The sequence below is a fragment of the Rhopalosiphum padi genome, chromosome 1 (assembly GCF_020882245.1).
Source record: "Rhopalosiphum padi isolate XX-2018 chromosome 1, ASM2088224v1, whole genome shotgun sequence".
In the NCBI taxonomy this organism is placed as follows: Eukaryota; Metazoa; Arthropoda; class Insecta; order Hemiptera; family Aphididae; genus Rhopalosiphum; species Rhopalosiphum padi.
In genome coordinates this window covers 56,689,296-56,696,966 of record NC_083597.1, presented here as the reverse complement: position 1 = coordinate 56,696,966, position 7,671 = coordinate 56,689,296, and the positions used below count along the sequence as shown (strand labels likewise).

The 7,671-nt window shown below is 25.8% G+C and overlaps 1 pseudogene; it reads left to right on the top strand.

Moving 5' to 3' along the window:
• Positions 1-2,500: 2,500 nt before the first annotated feature.
• On the top strand, positions 2,501-2,995 carry LOC132931687 (uncharacterized; annotated as a pseudogene).
• The last annotated feature ends 4,676 nt before the right edge of the window (positions 2,996-7,671 follow it).

Genomic DNA, 7,671 nt, shown 5'->3' with positions numbered 1-7,671 from the left:
TTTATGGACTCGTGGTATTGTTTAAGACTTCTTTATATCCTATCTTACAAATACAACGTAATTAGTCGGAATTGATGAATGTATTGGTTACAGTAGAGACTTACACAGTAAAGTTGCACAAGGAACAGTCCTGGATCCCTTATTTTTAAATGCGTTAGTAACTTGAAAAAATTGTGATTGCCATTCACTTGAAAACTTGACAAAAATAAAATACATAGGCATAATGTTTAATCAAAACTTAAGATGGAACGATATATATTACGTATCTTCATTAAAAAGTTTTATAAACTATTTAAAGTAAAGGATTATTTTTATTTCTTATTTGTCCAATCTGTATTTACCTATGGAATATTTATCTGGGAGGGGGGTGTATATTTAACTTGCATTTACTCACTCTTACAATTAATAATTTTCTAAGAATAATTTTTGAAAAACTTAAACTACACTCAGTAGCATCGTTTTAATATTGCTACCAAAGCCAAGTTGATAATAAAATATAATTTATATTAAAAATATCTTATATACTATAATAATATGTCCTATCAAAATTTAAACTCTATTCAATTTGATCCTTGTTATAATTAATAATACTATAATAACAATTTCAATATAAAATCTGGTATATGTACTTATACTTTTGGACTGAAAAGCCAAATTAATGTAAAAAAAAATTAAAATTTTTAAAACATAATATGTTAACTCATTTTTATCATAAAATTATTTATTGTTACATTTTCTATTTAATGAAAAGATTCTGTTTATTTCTAAATTTTAATATTCAAGTTTATTTTTTACTTGCTGTTGTTATTGATATAATATTTATTTATTTTTTCAACAATATTATTTTATTTAGTTTAAATGGCTTTTTTAATAATTTAATGTAATCGGACTGTATCTATCTATAATAGCGCAAGAGTAGCGTTTAAAAAAAGAATCAAAATAATATTTAGGTATATATTATTTAATTGTATTTTTAAGTTTCGGCTCTTGTTATCACCATACATGTGATATTAATAACACCATATATCTATATATTTATTCATTCAGTGATATGTCATGAAAATGCTTGTGAATTCCTTGGTAATTAATGACATATATATATTTTTTTCATGGATATTACGTGGTAGGAGGGAGGGATCGTCATTTGTACGTGCGAGGTGTGGCTTGGGATTGTGGTCACACATAACGTGTGTAAGGGGAACGAGAAAAAAGTGTATTAGACACGTCCGTCGCCTGACTAGCAGCAGTTGAGTGAAAAAAAGGCAATTTTTTTCCATACTGCGTGCCAGCTATTTTTTATACGTTTTTCAAAGAAAAAAAGTACCCTTGCCCCGTCACCACGGTTACGCATTAACGTTATTATTCCTAATTATGGTTGTAAACGTTCAGAACGATTTTACAGTCGATTGACAGTAAAATATTATCATACACCAATTCAAAGTAACTAATTAATACAAATGTATTAACAATTACGTTACGGTAATCATGTGTCGATGACACACTGTCTGCTGCTGTAGAATTTGTGGATATTACTACCGACATATACTACCTAATATTATATAGCTTTTGACTATACCCGATTTGATAGACCATTTTTTTTTAAATTATCTACTTCGATACGTTTTCGGATCAGCATTTTCATAAGCGTAATTTTAATAATTCAAGGTCAATCTGATACTGTTTTTCTGCTCAGGACGCTTCAGTAATAAAATAGTGTGAGTCTTCATCTCCCGTTAGGTTAGGTTTATTATATATATTTCAATCTTAAATAGATAGATCGATAGAAAATGAGTATTTCATCGCAAAACCGTTGATGTTTCGGTAATTTTTTTTTTCATATAATTCGAATCCCTTACATATAACACAATTTTTATCCAATTGTATTGTATTTCATTAATATTTTTTACTCCAATTCCTTTTTCCGTGGATAATCTCTCCCTACCGTAAATATTCCACTGAATCCAATTGATTTAACAAATTTGTTAATTATGGGTATTATTTTTACACAAGGGTGAGATTGTATGTCTATGTCAAAGGCCGACCAGTGAACACGTTCGTTGGCCTTTCCTGTTGTCAAGAGGCTCGACCGTAGTTTTGTTTGATTCTTTATACATAATGTATACATTTTTAAACTATTATTTATAGTGTTTCTTTTTATTTCTACCTTCAGTATAACAATTCATTTTTTTTTGTTTTGTTTAAACTGAGGGAACCAATCATGTAGGTACCTACAATAAATCATGTGACTATTCATATGGGATCAGTTTTCAGTGAACATATCAAAGTAATCTTTTTTTGTAAAAAAGCTTAAAGAATACCTTGGTATTTGGTTTTAGTAAATATATATGTTACGGTTAAACGACGTAATTTATCTAAAAATTGGTAAATGTAGATATTCCCCGGTTATTGACGTCAATCCCCAGTTTAATTGGAGAATGATGTTCAATACATTTATGGAAAGAATTGTAACGAATTTAAAAAAATAGTTTTGACTTAAAAAATGTTGAGATTGACTAACAAAAAATGTTCAAAGCTCAAAGTCGGTACAACTGTTCGTGTCCCAATACCAGATGTTGATAGGGCTCGAGGTTCTCCGCGTAATTTACTTGCTGTTATTATTTTGTGTGAAAATGACATGTATAAATTATGTAAGCCAATTTTAATTTGATAATATTTATTTAATTTTAAATAAAATAAATACCTGCAGGATGTTTGAATCAGGTACAGAATATGGTGTGTTGAAACATAAATATACAAGAGCTCAAATTTCCCCATGCGAAGAAAAATTTCTAGAATTAGATGAAGCTATGAATAAAATTAAAGATAGGGAAATAACATTACGCGAAGCCGCTGGACAATAAATAGCAGATCATCAAAAGGCTTCAATCGATGCGATTGCAAAACTGGTTGTGTCACTAAAAAATGTAATTACAATGCAGCAGAAATGTTGTGCAGTTCAAAATTTCAAGGTAACCAAAACTATGCAAATAGATAATTTGTAATAATATGCACCTATTTTATTCATTTCAATTAACCTAACCTTTCATTAACTTCATTGAAATCAAAAATGAATCACCCACCAACAATAAATCATTATTTAATAGTATCTATATTAAAACAATCAGTGTATTATAATTCTCGTCTTTCACTATAACATATATATATATATATATATATATATTAGTTTGGTTTTCTAATGCTTACAACTGTAACTTTCAAGCCAACTGAAATGCGCCAAATTCATCGAAAGGTATATAATATTTATATGTTATAACGAAACATTGTAGTCTTAAGACGGTCTTCTGCGAGTAATATATTTCAACGAACTGTTTTTGATCCAACGGAATAGGTATGCAATATACATTTAAAAACTATTTTACATTTTTATTATAGCCGTTTTTAGAAAAAACGTAGTATTCTCATTTTTTTTTTCATGCGTATTATAATATTTTATATTTTGATATTATATCATGTTATGGCGAAGGGTTTGCAAACACTATTACTTATATATAGGTACCTATAATATAGACATATATATGTATATAACAATATACAAACAAAATAGGTATACCTACACACATTTTGAGTTAATAATATTTCCAATAACTTTGCTACAACTAGTTTTTACAACAATATTATAATAATATATTCATTAACTACATGTCACACAATATATTAAAATAATATTTTATTAACTATAATTACTTTTTGATGATTCATATCCAAGATTAAACACATATGATTTTTATAGTAGTGCGTTGTTATTTAAAACCAAACAAAGTATAATAGATATAGTATATTTATACAGTAACATAATAATAGGATGTGCAATAAAAAAAATCATTTTGGTTTCGGTCAATGGTTTATTTTTTTTTTTATCCCTTTAATAGTAATTTCATAAATACTCAATACTAAAATATTAATAAGAATTAGAAATAGTATAAAACAAATTACAAAATTATCTCTAGTATTGTATTTTTATTTTATTTTTTTTTTTAATATCAGACAGAAAAATACAAACTTTTTTCCATAATACATTTTTTCATAGTTATTTTAACTGCTAGACTAAATAATATGATTAAACGTTATTCAAAAACAAAGTTTTAGACGTGTAACTATATATAACCCATCCAATTTATTAATAAACTAAACCGTACTAATTTATTGTTTATTAATAATGTTAGTTTCTTGTACTGAATACTTTGATTGGATTTATTATAATTACAAATTTTGTTTCAAAATGTGAGCAGTTAAATACCTTTCAGAAACATGTATTTGAGGGTTATTTAATAGCAAACATAAGATAGTTGTTATTTTATGAGTTTTGTGATGTGAATATAGAAGTTTTCAATCTCTCTAGGCAAAAACGAATTTGAAGTTTGAACTAATAGTTTGTTGTTAACCAGTATTGTTAACATACGCAAAATTTATTAACATTTATTTTAAATTTAAAAATATTTATAAATAGATCTAAAAAAAATTGTATGGGCATTGAACATGATATAAATTTTATAGTAAAATTAGTATTGTGTATAGTAAATAAAAATAAGTAATAGTCAATACAAATCAATAAAAAGCAGATTTTTTAATATTTGTTATCACACTATTATACAATTTATTTTTTTATATACTTCATAAGCACACTGAAAATTATCTTGTGGGTTTAATTTTTATGACTAACATCACCTTTTGGAAGAGTTTACTCTTGGATTTTAATGTTTGATGTCAGCGTAGAATATGTTAGAATTTTGATTATAATTAATACTTTGAACTTGGGGTGCCAAAAACAAAATATAAACAAATACATTTAAAATGATTCAAAAAAACTGAAAAAAAAAAATGAATAATTGGGACAATGTTCATTTTGATATAGTATTTTTTATAGCGTATCAAAAACTATTATTTTTTTTAATTATCCATCAAAATTATTTTTTTAGTACACATAATATTAAAAATGATTGCCTATTATATTGTATACGCTATACATATTATAAGTAATAATTGAAACTATTGACTTGAGAATATTAAACTAAGTTATAATTCTGTTTTTTTGTTTAGCGATGTTTTTAAATAATACATTTTAGTGTAATAACATTATCAATATAATTGCATTTACCGAATCAACTTGATAAATATATTTATTTAGTATTTTAATTCTTAGGTAAAATATTTAATTATTATTATTATTTTTTACATTTCATCATTAATTTATCAATATGTATCCGTAATTAAAATACAATTATTTTTGTATTGAAACTATGAAATATATTAATAAGTTCATAGAATAACTAAATAATAAGAATAATTAAATATGTATGTTATTAGTTGTTGAATATTTTAATTTTAAAATGTATGATATTTATATGATTATTTTCGCTTGTATCGATAACCTATTATTAACTTTTGATTTTTAAATATTAACTTATATTTTAGTTTTATAATCGAAAGAAAAATTTACAAAGACATATAGTAGTTATATTGTAGCATGTAAATAATAAAAATTGTCATGAACATTAAACATTTTAAGAGTATAACATTTTTTGATAATATACAAGTCTGTAGTACTATTGCATTCAGTAAATACTTTACATCAATCAATAATAATACGTTTTGTGTAGTGTAAAAATATATATATCTTTGTTTGGGAGAGAAAAATATCTAAAGCGAAAACCTATAATATTTTACTCTTACTTAGACCTTCTGACATAACGTAATTATTATATAACGTCAACTCACGTCGACAGACATAGTAATATAAAACATATTTCAAATACATTCCTGAAGCCTGGAGCTGTTTAATAATAATATACTCGTATTTATTTGTCAGCCTACACAAACAAAAAGTTTGAAAAACCATAACTGAGGCGTACAACTGTGGTCTTTGATTAGAATTTTCCGAAATCGAATTACAATTATATGGTAGTATATTAAACATGCTTTTCAAAAGTTATTAATTTCTGTGTGATCCGTGGGTAAAAAAATTAATAAAAATAATATTTAGGTTCTCACCGTCGTACGTCAATATTATTGACTTCGGCGGAAATATTAATTAACAAACAAAATTATTTTGATTAATTATAATGTGGACGGTATTCTATACTTAACGGTTCTGATGACACGCACGTAATTATTAACGGTATCTGGGAAATGGACTCGGTGATCTGCAATTGGTTTTCTGAAAATGAGATATATTTCATTATGCCCACAAAGCGTCGTGTAAAACTGAGTGTTTGGTGCGGTCCCATCTCGTTTGCAAATGACAGAAAACCAATAAAATAATTAATTAAACTGAAGCTAAGTTTGCATTATTCTGATCAATTGTGTTATACACACATGCATACACGACACACGTATTGCGTATTCATAAAAGACCATAATATTAAAAATATAATACCGACCTTTGGGTATACATACTCTAAATCATAATATATAATATACATGTGTGTATTCGATAATATATTGAATCTTGATTTGAATATTACAACAGACGTCGTGTGTTCGTCACGCATAGCTGCAGTCTAAGGTATTATCATTATTTTTATTTATTAGAAATATTGTAATATGCATTTAGTGGTAAGCATTTGTTTCTGTGAAAGAACACTGAAAACCACAGAGAATAATACAACTGCATAATAATAATAATAATATAATATATATATATATATATATATATGTGAATGTCGGGGAACCTCGAACAATCTGATTCCACTGGACTTGCAAGTGACATATTATAGGTAAATGACGTATTAGATGCTGATCGAAATGTAGATGGTATGGCACTACGGTATTATTAACAATAGAAACTTTATAATATTACGTAAGTATATACTCTATATTTATAAACATATATTACGATATTGTTTATTTTTCTCTCGCACAATGACACATTTGAAGCTATGTGATTTGAGTTCTGTCCAATTGTACCGACACGATTTAAATCAATTTCTAATTTATTTTCATTTGATTTTTTAACGTAGGTACTTAGGCCGCATCCACATAGTAAATCGCTCATTTCATGAACTGCATGTCCAGATACTGAAATTCGTCCGGATCGTGGATTTTTACAAAAATATATTATATAGACATTCATTTTATGAAGTGGAAAGTATATAACATATATCCCACATTTTGTGAAAATATCATAAGTTATATTCGAAATATATTATGCTATATTACAAAATAAATAAAACAATGTAAAAAAGTACACTTTATAATAATTAAACCAAGTGTCAAATATAGATATTGTTCGTTTTATAAAATGGCTGTCCATATAATGTATTTCCGTAAAAATTCCCGAACTGAAATAATTGCAGTTCATGAAATAAGCGATTTTCATACTCAGATGTGACATATATATGCAAAATAATCTCTATTTTCTGGAAAGTACAAAATTTAAATCCGTAATTAAGCTACATAATATATTATTATAATAAAATAATAATGAGTTTTTAATCTTGTTGTGATGCATTACATATAATGGTTACATCGCAAATAATTACTTCCGAAATTACGAAATTCAATAGAATATGAATATTATTATTTAATGTGAATAAAGATATTTTAAAAACAAATACTTTTTTTTAGATGAAGGTTGAACAATATTTTAATCAGAATAGTTATTCTGAACATTTAGAAGATAATAAAGAAACCGTATAATTACATAAATATAAG